Source organism: Homalodisca vitripennis, chromosome X, assembly GCF_021130785.1.
Source record: "Homalodisca vitripennis isolate AUS2020 chromosome X, UT_GWSS_2.1, whole genome shotgun sequence".
NCBI classification, from domain to species: domain Eukaryota; kingdom Metazoa; phylum Arthropoda; class Insecta; order Hemiptera; family Cicadellidae; genus Homalodisca; species Homalodisca vitripennis.
The window spans coordinates 95932129-95948780 of record NC_060215.1 but is presented as its reverse complement, the minus strand read 5'-3'; the positions used below and the strand labels follow the sequence as shown (position 1 = coordinate 95948780).

Here is a 16652-nt window from a genome sequence, read left to right as displayed (position 1 = left end):
ATAAATCCAACATAACAAATGGAGTTATATTGTACCCCTGTCTTTGGGCGTCAGAATCTCTCATGAAAAAAGATTTGTCGGGCTTGTGTACTGATACTATGATTGGCCCTGAAGCCCGATTGTCAAGGCTTCGGTAAAATATCGATGTTTTCATAAAACTGTCTATTTGTACTAATGGCAATCTTTTCCAGTATCTTAGACATGGCTGGGGTGTATTGAAAAGTTGGCTCCTAAGTGGTCTACCTGATTGGTGCAGTTTGTTTTTTTTACGCACTTTCGGTATTGGCCGAACAAGTACTGGTGTTTTCATTGACTTTGGAAACCGCTGCCAACCAGGGAAACGTTTCCAGGTGTGTAATGATCTTTTGACTGCGTAGGGCTCAACTGACTTATTCATGTCAATCGAAATTTCATCGCTGCCCACAGCTTTAGATTTTATTTTCATCATGCACGACTATAAACGTGTCTTTAACTGAAGCGTTTAAAACTTAAACATTTATTCTCTACTTTCTTTCGGCTCTTTGGTTGCAAAAAATTCCCATACGCTTTTAATCAATTTTCGGGCCAGCTCCATGTTTATAAAATATTCATTGATTCTCATGCGCTTTAAGTTCTGGTGATTGTTCGAGCAATCCCTTGTTTGTACATTATCATTTTCTTAAGGCATGTCCAGAATCCTTTGATTTTGAAGAGGATAGCTTTTCAGAAAATAAAATCTCTTTTGCAATTGTGATTCATATTATTCAGTCGGTTTCTTATTTCTTTGTACCTTCCAGTGCATCTATATGCCTGTACTGTCCAATATCTATTTGCCAACTTTATTTTTAACTTCGTCATCTTTTCGGATGTCATCGTTTCGCATGGGGCTTTTTTTTCCTTCGACATCTATCTTACATACTACAGGGGGCATTTTTGATCATATAACTTTCCGGATATTATTTTGTTATCATGCCTCCACAATATCAACGTCTTGATTCGTTCAAAATACCATCCTTTAGTCACAAGCCGCTTTCTGCTTACAACTTTTTTGGGTCACAAGTGCTAAAATCTCTATATTTATAAATTGGTGTTCTCTTATTTTGTTTTTGTAACCGCCTAACAAATGCAATAGGTTAACTTTGTGATTGTATATGTTACGCCCCTATGATCCTTCATACTGAGGACATCACGACGCCGTTTCCTTGACTCAACGCCATGTCCACAATTGAAGTGGTCTAACAATGTGCTGAGGTTTGTTGTCACTCTGGCGTGGGCTCAATTGACAATCTGCTGACGTATCTGGATTCGTTTCAGAAGAGTCGGCTGTAATATCGAGATACGTGCTTGTTTTTTGACTTGGAGATCAATCATTCATATCTCTCTCTAACTATTATTCAACCCTCACTTCGATCGCAAGATCCTCGAAACGAAGAGGAGTGAAACAAAAGAGCGAGACAGGTATGGCCAAACAAGGGCGGCCTAATAAGCCATACACACAGCCGACCTCTCTCCCCTCAATTTCAAACGAGCACAAATCGCTTCTATGCCAGGGTCAGCTGATTCGACGAAGGAGTGCTGTTCAAATGAATGCACATCTTTTATGTAGATAGTTTACCACCACGCCTCCTTCCTCCCCATCGGCATATTTGCATTGGAGTTTCGGTCGCAGCTCAACATCTGATAACCAGGCAGTGAATAGTTAACAGGATGGAGTTGCTGGTTGCAGCCATGTTTCTGTCACTCAAAACATCAAAAGCAATATTCGCACACAACCGAGCCCATCTCCGAAAACCCCGTATTCTCAGCGATCTCCTGTTTAGGTGCGCGACTCTGAGTTCGCTGCTTCACCCCTCACGTGCAGTTTCCGGAGAGCCCGCGAATACGTGTCCCACGGACACCAGGACGGACCGAGGTCATCCAGGGGCAGCGCGACAGCCCCGGTCCCAGAACTCTCGCCAGTTTCAGGGGTTCTCGGAGCGGCAGAGTGTTGGCTTCTGAGGGGGAGAGGTCGGCACGCTAATTGAGCCAGAGGTATGCGACACCACGTCTAACAGCAGTGATCAAGCGGTCCGTGAGGCACCTCCGCACGGTTCAGATGGGTACGCCGTCTCGGCAAGGTCTCTCCTACCAATACAATTGTTAACTCACGAATTCAAGCCCCGAAGTTGTTGCACATCAGATCCAACTGGGAGTTGAAGAGTCGGCTCGAGAGTGCTCTATTGCCAAATATGTCTCTCCGTAATTAGGATGCTGTTCAAACACAATTTTTGAATTTTGAAAAGTTGTTTGGCAGTGTACAGCAGATCCGCCATACTATGAAGAGCCTCTCTCTTTCCGTGCCCTCGCATTGTAGCATGGACCCCCACTGTACCTCTCCTAAGATATTATCAAACCTACATGGATATTACACTCTCACTTAAATCTAAATTAACCCTTAGTTCACATAGTCTACTTTTGATTTTAGTTCTTGCACCTGGCAACAATCCACGATCGCACCTCTTTCAACACATGACTATTGGCATAGCGCGGTGAGGAGCAGCCATGAGCAGGACCTTTTCAGATCCTAACTAACGTTACCCCCCGCGCGTGGAGGTTCTGAGGAGTGGCAGGGAGCGGGGGGGCAGGACGCCGGCAGCAAGGTGGGAGATGCCACGGCAGTGGTGGCTACAGGTGACGCTCTGCTCGTCGCTATTCAGGGATGCAGGGACAGCTCTGTGTAGATGTCAGCCGCTGCTGCTGGCTCTGTTCTCTCGCGCCGTCATAGCTCCGATTCCATCCGGCAGGGTCCTCGCCAGTCAGCTCCTAGGCACCTCGCTCGATGGTCGTCAGAAGACATCTGCGCTCAGAATGCAAAACAGTCACCTTGCTCTATCATGCTCCTGCTTCAGCCGCTCGATATCCATCTTTTCAGTTTCCTGTGAGTATGCTTTCATTGTTGGCCTATTTTCTCCCTGATCTCATTCAGATGTTGAGTAAGACGACGATATCTTCTGCATGGCTTCGTCTTTAGCTCGTTGTACTCCTCAGCCTTTTCTTTGAAACTGTTTGTTATAATCCTTGAAAATTTGATTTGATGTTTTCGAGCTGCTCCGAAGAACACTCAAGTCCTGATTGAGTTTTATTACCTTGCAACTTGTATTCAGTTTTGAGGAAGAGGAAAAGACACATGAGGAATAAGCTTCAATCGAGTCTACACCAAATGTTGCGAGGTGCTGTTCAAGTCACTATAAAAACTTGATGCCAATTCAACAGAAATCGTCATCGATATAAAATAAGTCCATCGCAATTATATTTAAATCAGGTTTCCGAACGATCTAGTTACAGGCATCTTTCTATATATATTTAAAAAATTGACCCAAACAGTATGATTCACATACTTGTTCTTATAAATGTCAAACCAACAAATAAATTAATAAATAATACAGTGCAATAATAATACAAAATAAATCACACAATAATAATAAAGCATACGGTTATTTTAATATCCGATCCATGAAGTACGATCATGAAGTAAAATAACATATTATTGAATTTGATTAATTATTTCATTCAATTAAATTATACGGGAGTACTTTATCAGTTTATTGTTCGATGCTCCACAGTGAGGGCAAGAACAAGATGCAAGAAACTGCAGGGGACAGACAGACACAAACCGCAGCGCAATAAGAATGCAGAGGACCTCAGGCAACTTTGAACCGCTATTGAATAAATGAGTCGGCCTTCCATCCCCATTCAAGATGACAACTACTTTCTGGTTTATGTATACACTTCCGCTTCAGAGCCAATTTGGTTGTCAGATTTCATTCTAGAGTGATGGATTTAAAATGTTTTAAAATGTTATGTTTTATTTTTTTTCGCCGTACTTATTACAATTATAATCTTTCCTACGGAGGTTGAAAGGGTTAATGTGTATAAAACATAAATATAATTTTATGTAGAAATATTTGTACGATGAGACTTTTCAAATAAAGACTAAATGACGTAGGTTGTGAGTATTACTTGTCATACATTAATATTAACTCTAATTTTTAAATAAGCTGAATTTCATCAAGTACTAAGATCGGTGTTAACTCACGACCTGACTAGACTATATATCACTCCTATCAGGTGAGAGGACTTGAATCATTGTCATTACAGATCCAATTCTATATTTCCAAAATACAGGCGACCGAATTCACGCCTATCTACAGACGTACAGCTGCGAAATATACATACATTGATATTCAATACTGCAAATATGAACTATCTTTCCCGTTTCACGTTTACTGTCTAACCTCAACTGAGGGTATTTGAACAATTTAAACGTGCCGCATTCCTAATGATGACCGAAGAAATTCCTAACACAGAGATCTGGTAGACGAGACGGAATGTTTGACGTGTTTGTTCATCATCGACCACCAACTCTCACGATTTACTGAACTGGTATATTTAGGCTCCTTCTGAACGTTTTACTATTCAACACACAAAATTTATTGAAAATAATATTCAAAATGTAAATAGCGATACTTACGCTATCGGAAGGTTTTACAGATTGTATGAGCCGTAAATGTGTATAATCGTTTTAGTTCAAAATTTAAATTTACATACAGTTTTTAGAATTAAATTTCATAACAGTATATATACACAGTACTTTCAGACATTGTATACCACGACAGATGAACAACCGCATGTAATTAATTTTACCAATTTGAATAATATCGATCACAAAAAAATGATTTTAATAGATTTACGACCGATAGGTAAAAATAAGAAAATCGCTTGGATAGAAATGAGTAAATTACCAAGTTGCTTTTACAATAGGGTACAGGATACAAAATCCCTCGTTCAGTTACACTTTGTAATGAACCATTTCACAAAGGACAACACATTACATTACCGTTCGTTAGAATTAGGGATGTAGATAAGTAGTATCGAGGGAACGTTGCTTCGCGAGATGAATCTCTTTGCGTTTACCTATTGTGTGAAACTCCATCAAAGTTACAAACGACAAGCGATGAGCGGCGAGCCGTAGGTACACACATTGGAGGGAGATAAGGGGGGGGAGGCGATGGTCGGGAGGCACGAAATGGAAAATGTTTTGCTACATCAGCTAAATCTCACTTCACGTCGCATCGGCGGCTAACACTGGTGATTATCACACTACAGGCTCGCATCCACAACTGTCCGTCCCGAGTTTAGTTTTCCGTAACGTATTTTATGGCCGGGTGCTGAGTTACCATGCTACGCCATCTCTTATAGTAATAATGTCACAACATTTCAGTTCTCATTATCACACGTTAACTTAATGATGTGATTTAATTAGATTTCCATGTAACATTATAAAGTTTACACAATTACACAATTTCATAAAAACAGTTTTAAATTTTAACCATGTGTTCAATTAAGTTTGTGAATGTAATAAATTATTATTGGAATAACTCGTATGTTAGTTTCTACATTAAATAAAAGTTCGTGTGGTTTTTAGAAAATATATACAGATTGAACAAAGACTTTCAGTAACACTACGTTTCGAGATCTGCAATCTGATCTCTTCTTCAGGTATATAACTAACCTAATACATAATTACAAACTAGGTTAAAATAAACAAATTATACCAGAGCGTTGTGGCACGCCTAAGTCAGGAATCACAACCACCATGTTGTTTGTCAATTTCACTAACTCTAAAAACATACACTTAATAAAAAACTATACACAACATTTTTATTAAGTAGTCGCAACATTTTTTTATTTTTTATTATATACCTGAAGAAGAGATCAGATTGCAGATATCGAAACGTAGTGTTACTGATTTCTTGTTTCACAGACCGATGGCAAATGTCCGGAAAAATCCTGTTTCTTTCACAATCCTTCCATTGTAAAAAAATAAAAAATAACCTTCAAACAAAGAAAAGATTTTCAGTGGTACAAAACGTGTACAGTTTATAAATTAATGTACGAACGTGAAATGTGAAAGGCAATCGTCTCTAATATTTATGCTATTAACGAAGCTGTCAGAACAGTTGACATACTGTTTACTGTGATAAATTATACAGTGGTTGGGACAAACACACACATGCGCGTGCGTCGGCAGACTGTTTTATTTTGTACCGAAGATTGTAAATTATAATATAGAACGTTACGATCAAACAATCATCCCGGACGCTTCTTATATTTTTACGAGCCTGAGCTAAACATCCACTTCCGGTATAAGTGTGGTAAGTTCCGTTTGGTGAGTCTAACTTTTAGCCACGACGAAAAAACCTTACAATTAATACGAAAACTTTTAGTAAATAGTTTTATTATTAAAGCCAGTAGTGAAGTTGTACATGCCAAACACTTCTGGAGAAGTGGTCTTGATTTTATTAAGCCACGGCTTAAAGCTAATTAGTTTGGGGCTGCCTTAGGTAGATTTGAGGTGTCAACATTTCGTGGTGGCAACTGTAGTGGTCTAGGATTTCGTGGTCTTTGACTCTTCGTGGTATCAGCATCAGCATTCGTTATCATCATTTGTGAAGTCAAGATTATTAATCTCGCACTTTCACGAAAGTATGTTTATTTAGAACATTATCGTGTAGGTTTGTGGTGTCTGAAAGGAAGTGTTGATGATCAGGACTGTGTTTCTATATGAGGCTATGTAAGTCAGTCAGCTATATTCGTCCATGGCAGTATCAGAGTACTGTAATAAATTATTAATATCAGTATTGAAATGCTGATTCATTGGTAGTGTACAACCCGGTATAGATCTCATCTTATTAATTGAAGCTAATAGACCAGCTTCTTGATATTTGATGTTCAGTTATAACCACACTAAGAACAAATTGAATTATCAATTTGTATGGACAAACAGGAGCATATTTTCTATTCTATAATCAGTCAAAGAAATAATTACAATATACTGCAACAAATCAAGTAACAATATACTTATTAAAATTGTTTTCGACGAAGGCATGGCATTGGTTACTATTTATATACTAAGTTCATGGAAAAATTTATTTAAATAATTTTATACATTATTAGGCAAGTATTATAAAAACTATTAATAAATAAAAAGATCATAGATTTAATTAAATTTTTAACGCCGAATCAGTGAAATGCGTATTGCGATTTACCGTTACCTAAGAACCATTACAAGAGTCATATAGTAACTTTCATTTGTTCAACACATTGAGAAAAGTAGAAGGCATTATGTTGAAATGGTGGCAATAAACAAAGCGTTGGGAATTCACATAGTAAGGGGAAGAAGGACTTTTTATAAATCTCATACATCGATTCATTCTTAGATGTTTCATACCCTCGTTTTGAATGTAACAAAGCACACTCACAAGTGAATTTTAGCTCTAAATCCCATTACTGATAGTGTTTCATTAAATAATTGTTTAGTGAGAAACGGAATTTAACAGATGTTGCTATTTGTAAGAACGTTACATTGTAGAAAACTATTCCATTTTGAAATAATATACTCAATTTTTAATAGTATATGCATTCAAAATTCAAGTGAAGTTATGTATTTTCAACCTTTGCGGGTTTAAAATAAAATCCAATAAAGTAGCTAAAGTAGCAGTGTGTTTACTTGTGTTGTGTAAAGCGCGGCCGCCGGCCAAGCAAGTCAGCAGTATCACCATAGTACGTAGTAAAGGAATTTCAGTTTGCAATACATCGGCACTGACCTATCTGTACTTTCAAATAAACATCGGACGTACAATATTTGAATTTAAATTTCCTTGAAACATGTTTGGTATGTAGTATTGAAGTAATGATAGAAAAGGTACATTGCCGGAATTTTGTCTCATCTATTCGATACCATTGACTGAAATAAGTGCACAAACAAACATTTCTTAATAAAGCTTGGAATTTTCGCCATGTACCCAACACTAGGAGAATTAAACACTTGCGTGTGTATACAGGGTGTTTGATGAACCAATACCCATCTTATATTTGAAATAAAACATTGGATGTTTAAGTAAAAATTGCGATTGACACAAAAAGAAAGCTTAATTTATAAGGTCTTTCCCTATACATTATTCGACTACAGTTCAAAATGTACTCCAATGTTAGCATCACATTCCTCTATCCCCTGCTACTGAGACTTGCAGGATGTATGCTGGAATGTGTTTGATAAGTCAATAGTCAATTTTTGTGTAGTGATGAGAAGTATACAAAACCAGGCCAAACTTTTACCAGATCTCGAAAAAAGAGCGCGTGAAGTATTAACAAACATTATACATATATATATATATATATATATATATATATATATATATATATATATATATCAAAACAGGCGAATTCTCTTGTATAATGTAAATGAACATCCGTTGTATAATGGTTTGAAACATGTATACATTATCGTGTACCTGGTACAATTCTTCAGAGAAATATAAACAGTGTACGTATTTTCAATAAATGTGAAAGGAAAAGAAAATGGGTATTCAAAGAGAAAAAACAAGCATTATAAATAAATGCAATAGATCAGCACCTGATGGTCAATGAAGTCGACGTTCGTGAATAATTAGAAAACATTAAATTTATCTTAAATTAAGACCTCACAGATATCTTGTTTGAAGTAATATTCGCTGTATAGTTTCATTTTTCCAATATTAATCTATTAAGCGTTTCATTTAAATTGTCATGGATCTTATTATTGCCTTTAATAGTGTAACAATCTTAAATTATGATGATTGTGCACAGTAATAGCATGACTGCCTAACGATATTTCTACGTCGCTATGGACAATGTCAAATCTATGGCCAGTAACTCTCTCTTATAAAGGATTCGATCTTTGCCTGATATACTGTTTTTTCACATAAAATTAAATTATATTGTTAAATTAGGTTTTTAGTGTCACAATCGATATTTCCTTTGATAGAATATACTTGGTTGGTTATATAACTTTTGAAATTTGTGGTTGTTGACATGCTATGACAGGTTCTACAACGAGGTTTTATGCAAGGTTTACAACCAAAGGGCTGTGACTTATTATTTACATTTTTATAAGATCATAAAAGACCAACGTCTGTTGAATATTGGTTGGTTTCAAATACAATTCCTGGATATTTTGAAAATAAATCTTTAGTTTCTTAAGAATTTTGAAGTATATTAATATTAAGTAATTAAATGCTTTTCTCATGATTTTGTGGTTTTCTTTCAGGCCAGGATAGAATTTGGTTATGGATTTCGGATCGTTTTGAGGATAAAGATTATGGTTTTTGTTTGTTGGTCGATTAAAATTTTGCTTGATAATTTGATTAGCATATCCTAATTTACTAAAACCACAGGTTAATTTATCGATGTAATTAATAAAATTGGTCTAATTGCTGAAAAGATGTTTCCCACGAATAGAAAGTCTCTTTGGAATACCTTTTTCGCTATATGGAGTAACAAATGCTATAATTACAAAACTGCATAGTATTTGTGTCTGCTTTCCCATACTAAATGTATTTTAGTTTAACAAACCAGACGCTATAAAAACATCTACGTCCAAGAAAGTAAAAATTTCATGTAAAAGTTTCCAAGTAAATTTGTTGATTGTAAAAGTGTTCTATGCGTGTAGAAATTCTAGAAGGAGTTGTTCATCATGATGCCATATGAAAAACACATCATCTAAAAAAAAACTAAACCAAACTAAAAGAATATAGTTCTGTGGTTTTAGTAGAACATTTTCTGTCAATAAACCCATGAATAATTATTGGCTAAAGCTAAAGAGGGAGCCATCCGTGTTCCCATGACAGAGCCTTTTACTTGTAGATGGAATTTATTTAGATATTTAAAAGAGTTCAGACATTATTTAGAGTCAGAAATTATATGAGAAACAATGTTGTTTCTAAGATCAAAGTCAAGATTTGAGGATTTCGCACTACAACAAAGATAGCTTAATTTTTGTTAATAGCTTAATTTGTTCATGAACGAGTGTATCTTCAAAAAGAAAAGGTTTATTTCCAACAGTGGATTTTTAATTTAATTCTGTAATAATCTTATTCCAGTATATACATTTCAGCTCATTACCTTGTTGTTTACTCAATCTTTTGTATGATCAAGCACTCAATTGACATCAGAAAGCTTGTTTTAAAACGAGCAACCCGAAAAAACAGGCAAATGTCACAAAACCTTTTGGACACACTCCTAAAAGTAAATATCTACTAATATATACAATATGACTGTTAAGCTTAGAAATTTTTAAAGAATTAAATTGTTTCATTTAAGAGTGGTAACTGTCTGATCTATTGATATTCATAATGAACAAACTCAAAAACAAAACAAAGAAGAAATCAACAGTTGAGTAACAAGGTAAACAAATATAATAGGGAATTTAAAATGAAGAGATTAGAATTATTTACCAGAAAGGTTTTTCAGTCTTCAAAGTCAGGATCTTATTGGTCCACATATACACAAAAATACTCCAATAGTCTTCAATAAAAGCTATTGTATAGTAATTTAAAACATTTATAACTTTTCGTGAATCTGGTACACTTCTCCACATAAATATAAACAGTATAAATATTGACAACAAATATTAAAGAAAGTGAGAATTCATACAGGAAAAACAAACATTATAAAAAAATAAAAATATTCATGTACAGGAGAGCCAATATTTAAAATATAAAACAAACATTTATTTAAATAAAATAATATACACTTAACGAAGGTGTGAAGGGCTGCAAATACAACGTTTTATTTGATCACCGACAGTTTTTACTTAACATCCCTCAAATATAAGTTACACAATAGTTATAATTCGCTAATTAAGGATGTTTGGTAAAGGTGTTTCGTCGTTCTATATTAACCTTCTCGTAGGATGGCATCCTATCTTTCTCCAAGAATAGATGTTTAAGTCTAATGATAGAGCGAGTATCTCAGCACGTTCATTTTGTATGCTGAGTTATGAGCAAGAGGAAAATGCGAAACAATTGGTATTTTACTGTCCTCTGTTAGCTGAGGATCGTTAAGCTACCTTTAGCACTTTAGATAAAAACGGTGTTTTTCCTCAAGAAGACCTGAAGGTTAGAATGTCGCCATACGAAGCGAAGACACCCTAACTGAGATTATCGTCAGGGGAAAGGACGCTTTCTTAAAAGTGAAGAGGGACGCCGGGGAAACCGTAGATTCTACGATGGATCTTGTCGTGAGGGGCTGTGAAGCCTCGATGTCGGCACGTTCGATAACCAATGGAAGGTCCAACGTAAGTAAAGTCAAGGGAGGTCCTGAAACCCTGTCGCCGTAGAGACCTATCTGTATGCTCGACACGGCAGGGAAGCTCCTCGAGTGGTTGTTGAAGCCAAGGCTCGGGGAGGTGATCGAGTTTGGTAGAAGCCATTCTGACCGTCAATACAGATTTCGGGCAGGCGGCTCCACGATTGGGGCGATGGCACAGGTTTTGGACACCTCGTTAGCGTTTCAGCGTGGGAACCACCGCACGCACCGGCTGATCGTGCTGGCTGCGCTGGACGTGCGAAACGCGTTCAATTCAGCCAGGTGGGCTGATGTGCGCCCTGCGGGACGATATCCGAGTTCATGTCTACAATCTGAGAATATTTATACGATTCTCAAGGGGCCGCGCTGAAGGAATATCAACCTGTAGAAAATCGCCTACAACGGAATGGATTCTCCGAATGGAAATGCCTAAAGGGTGTTATCTCGTGAGATACGCGGCTGATATTGCCGCGGTCAGCACTGCGAGGGTTTTCGAAGAAGCACAATGGCTGTTCGACCGAGTAATGCTGCGAGTGCTGGTTTAAATGAGTGATCACGGTCTGACTGGCGAGGGAGAAGACCGAGATCGTACTTCTCATCAGGCAAAGGTTTGATACCGTCATCCAGGTCCGGTTGGCCTAGGAGCTTATCAAGGCAAAGAGCGCTGTAAATTATCTCGGCATGTCGCTTGATACCAAGCTCACGTTTCGGGACCATATCTATGCTGCGGCTAACAAGGAGGCAGTTGTTACCGCCTTTGAGCCGACTGATGAATATCGGCGGACCTGTGGCGAGTAAGTACGTGAAGTATGCTACAGGCAAAAGATGGTGGCAGTACAGAGAAAAGGGGCTCTCCGGATAGCGAGTGCTTCCCGAACTGTCTCCGAAACGGCCGTCCCCGTGGAGGCCGGGACTATTCGAATCGACCTGATCGTTTTCAAAAGAAAGCGGGTGTACGGAGGGAATGATGTGGTAACTCGCACCAAGACTCGAGAACACAGCATGAGGGGCTGGCAGGAGCGATGGCTGCTAGAGTGCAGAGACCGTTGGACGGCCAGGCTGATTATAGACCTGAGAGAATAGGTGGAACGACAACATGGGGAGGTAAATTTTTATCTGACTCAGTTCCTCATGTGCGAGTCCTGTACACCAGCGAATTTCGCTCAAAGTACATTAACATTTCTCCGTAGACAATAAAAAAAACTAGCGAACGTGCGTCCACAACTTTGTTGTAAAATGTCTCCCACTTGAACGAGAAACATTACCAGACAAACAATATCACGTTGAATGACATGGCGTGGAGTGCCTTATATTGCATCAATAACGTTTCTGTCATCTGCTTTTCCTATAATACAGTAAAACATTCACCCCGAGTAGTTTCTTTTCTTTTAGTGAAAAATCTCGTCAGAAGATCAGACTTTGCTTCTCTATGCTAAATTAAATTAACTTCATGTTCAATTGATGCTACATTGTTTGTAAATTCTTCCACACACCTAATGAACAATGAGCTATTGCTGATATTAAATTGGTAACTGTTTATTTACAGACATTCGCACCTTTACAATGGTAATGAAACTAGAACGGTAATGAACCGGGTATATTTGTGGTACATCACTTCAGAGAACGTCTGACAAACATGACAGCCAACTTTCCCCAAACTTGTAGGTGAGCACACAAAGCATGTGTTCAAAGCTCTACAGAAATGTTATTACAAGTCAGAGTACTATGCTCTGGTACATGCTTTAGAGTCTTGCTTTAGGACAATGCACTCGCACGGCTTTCATCTTTAAATCTTCCTAAAACGTTTGAGAACGACGTGATTGTAAAAACTACATTAACAACCAAGTTAACCCGGTCTAAGCCATAACATCAGAAGTCAAAATAACCAAATCGATGTGCATCACAATTACATCGTACATAATGTAGATTTTTTTATTTTAGAATACCCATTAATTAGACATTTCCATTGAAAATATACTACTTTTACAGTGCTACAAATAGGATTAGTAGTAACGAATTTGTTTATTTTGCATGAAAACGTCATAATTTAAAGTGTTTCAACAATAGATTGGGCAACGAAACCATTATTACATTTCTCCAGATCGCAACCTGGTTTTTCACGAGATCCATAGAGGCATTTCGCTTCTAAATGAACCAGTCATCAACAGCTTGACTTTTGGAAAGAGTTCGGAATGGGGGAAGAAATTATGGGCTATTGCCTGACTTTTAAAATTAACTTTTAAATAAATTGTAATAATATTTACATTTTCACTAGCTTACGTAATAAAAATAAATAAAATGGCGAATTTTCTTTTTTTTGTCTTGTTGGCTGACACCGATATAACTATAATTTGCGTATCTGATGGTTTTAGTTTTAAGTTAGTGCAGCTATAAATACATTATCTGTGGAAAATATATGATCTGGCATCTTGAACCCATTTACTAACCTCCCATTTCGATCCCCACCAAAAATAGTGTGGCTGAACATTGATTATAATATTAGTGGAAATCCCTCCCTCGATGTCCCAAAACACTAAGTTGTGTTCTTTCTCATTGAGTAAAAACTTAGTCTCTCCTCATGGACTGTAATACTGTGCTATACGTTTTAAATATTCTATTTAAAATTAAGGTTTACTTGCTCCAAAAGCTATTTTTAGACCATACATGTGAAAACGCGAGTGTGTCGCCTGACGGAATTGGGGAACGTTTTGACAAAATTTTGCGTAGATTATGGTATAGAATATATCATTTCAGATCTTTTGTTAAAATATTTGTAATGCTTTTGTTAAATAAGTATAATATGTTAGTTTATTAATGTTACCTAAAATATACAGTTTAATCGGTAAATACTCCTAAGTTTTGTTAAAAAACGTTCCTTAGAAATTAAACATACAAAGTTAAATTTTATAATTTAATCTACCTATAGAGGAATCCCCCGAATCAAATCCCTTAAAATATTGTCTCTTTACTCTAAAAATAATTGACAAGTAAGAACAACTCAGTATTACGTCACTACAATTGTGTCACTACACAGTCATTTGAGTGAGCCTTAAAAGACCCTGCCACCGTCAGCAACGTTACATCACATTATTGTGAATCGGAATTATTTATAAAAGCATCAACTGTTAACTAAACCAAGGTCACAGAAATGTATCAGCATCAAGTCTGAATCACTATGTTACAATCTGGTGAGTCAACAGAAATACAGTATCCTATATACACTGTAATTACAGTAGTCGACAACTCGCGGTCTGCTGTGTAGACCGTTTCCCACCACTTCAAGCAAACACAAATGGTCCGTTTTAGCTTTCAGTGCAACGTTCTGCAGCAAAAGAGTTCAAATGTACTATACGATACTAACTTTGCTTCTGGTCTACCTCATTTTGCTTGTACTGATAAATATAATTTCGTGAATATTGTAGCCTATACTAAATCAAATTGAAGGCATATTCACGACTTGTAATGAAGGCCGATTTTGAAATTTAAATTCACGTAAATGTGTTTTACGTCGAACAAATATACCTAACATTTATTTACTTCATTGCACGCCTATAAGAACAATGCATTGCTAAATTTGCATTAATTATTAAATTTATCTGAATATTTCATTATTTGACCAAATCAGAAATTTTTTGGAAATTAGTTTGGTCTAACTATGTTAGTTCTCAACCATATTTTTACTATTACATAAGAACTATTTGAGTAACAGCTAGAAATTGTCATATATATGATGATAGATTGAAATATAGGGTTTCAATACAACGATAGTCTTATTGAATATTTTAATACATTATTAGTGTTTCAAAGAATTTTTTGAAAATTGGCAGTTATTTAGACTAACAAAAAGTATAGTTGTATGGTAAAAACAATACCGTGTTTTTTTATTGACCCATTGGTGGCACAATTTCGTATATGTGCAAGTTATTAAGTATGTTGTAATTTATTGTCTAAAAACTAAAAATGTGTAATAATTGGAAATATCAGGACTACTAAAATAATACTGTAGGTTTCTTATATCGGTGTTTACAGCCGTAATTGTCAAATATTTGTTTGATAGTTGTAAATTATATTGCTGACCTTTAACTGGAATTAAAATTCAAGTTATTTAATGTGTTCAATTTGTTCCAGTTCAACTTCCTCTTAGTTCAGAGCTTGAAATCTAATGCTTAATCTAAACGCTATCACAGACTTGGCTCTTGGAATCTGGAGTCATGTTTGTCTGAAGAGATCCCAAAACGTCAGCGTTAAAATAGCTCAAATAAACTCTTCACATCGTTTCGACATCAGAGACCTTAGACTACAAAACATAATGTAGTTTACGTCAAAAGGTTTTCTCATTGTCTCATCAAGTGCACTACGACGTATTAGACATGATCCCAAAGCACGGCGTAGCAACCGAGTTTTGGTATCGGTTAAGGCCAAATCAATACAGCTATTATAAATAATAAAACTTAACACTGTATTTTTTTACCTCTTCATACGGTTATGGACTCTAGATCCAAGGAGTCAGAACTGTGATGTCAGATTTTAGACGCTGCACTATGAGGAAGTTGAACTAGAGCAAACTGAACATTCACATTGAATCAACCCTTCCCAAGATAGTTAAGTAATTCATTGAAACAAACAAATATTGTTGAACGTTTCCATCTGTATGAATGTGTCCGCCAATACGTGCAACTAAATATGAGACAAATCCTCAGATTTCAATTGAATTTTATATGAAGTCAGTAATACAAAGGACAACCAATTGTGTGATTGTGGCAAATATTAGTGAAAATAGAAATATATTGTATCCTGGTAGCTGTAAGCTATTCTTTTTCTGCTAAATTATATTCTGTAGCGTACGGTAGCAAAATAGAGCAAAAAATATAATACATCAGATAGCTTTCACACAGTATTGATGTACACTTTACTTTATAAAGCCTGAAGATACTAAAGAAACTAAGGAAGTGTAATAATCGATGAATAAACCTCGTCCATTTCATTCACAGGGATTGCGTTCAAGGTCAAATTAATTTTAGTCGTCCAGATGTTTGGTGACAGCAATAATCAGGAAACCACCTTCGCTAGTTTAAGCCTTCTCGTACGATGTCAGCTCTGTTAACTTCAGTTGAATCTGTTCAGCACAAAATATTGAAAATATTTCTTGATTACCTAAATTCCTCACATTATGATACTGCTGATGTCATTGATCAAGAGATTTTTAAACCCTATAATTGATATTCGTGGTTTAAAGTTAAACGTTTATTTGATGGAGGTTGTAACTTTTAACCCTAAAACAGTCAAAATACAGTAACATCTTAAAGGATATAAACTCAATTCCAGTTTTTCATAAATACATTCATTGGTGTAATACGTGTTTAATCAATTGTGATATGTACACAGTTTAATAAATTAAATTAAATAATGAAAAATAAATTATAGTAGGATTGTACATATAAAATCATGGTTGTAATGGAAATACTGTCACAATTTAAGGAAAATTAACCCAAGTGATTGGGTTTGGC

The 16652-nt window shown here is 36.3% G+C and overlaps 1 protein-coding gene across 2 annotated transcripts in view; it reads right to left on the bottom strand.

The window, feature by feature from the left end:
• Positions 1-16652, bottom strand: part of LOC124369720 (galactosylgalactosylxylosylprotein 3-beta-glucuronosyltransferase P-like) — a 209576-nt gene that overhangs the window by 132046 nt on the left and 60878 nt on the right. The window lies entirely within an intron of this gene.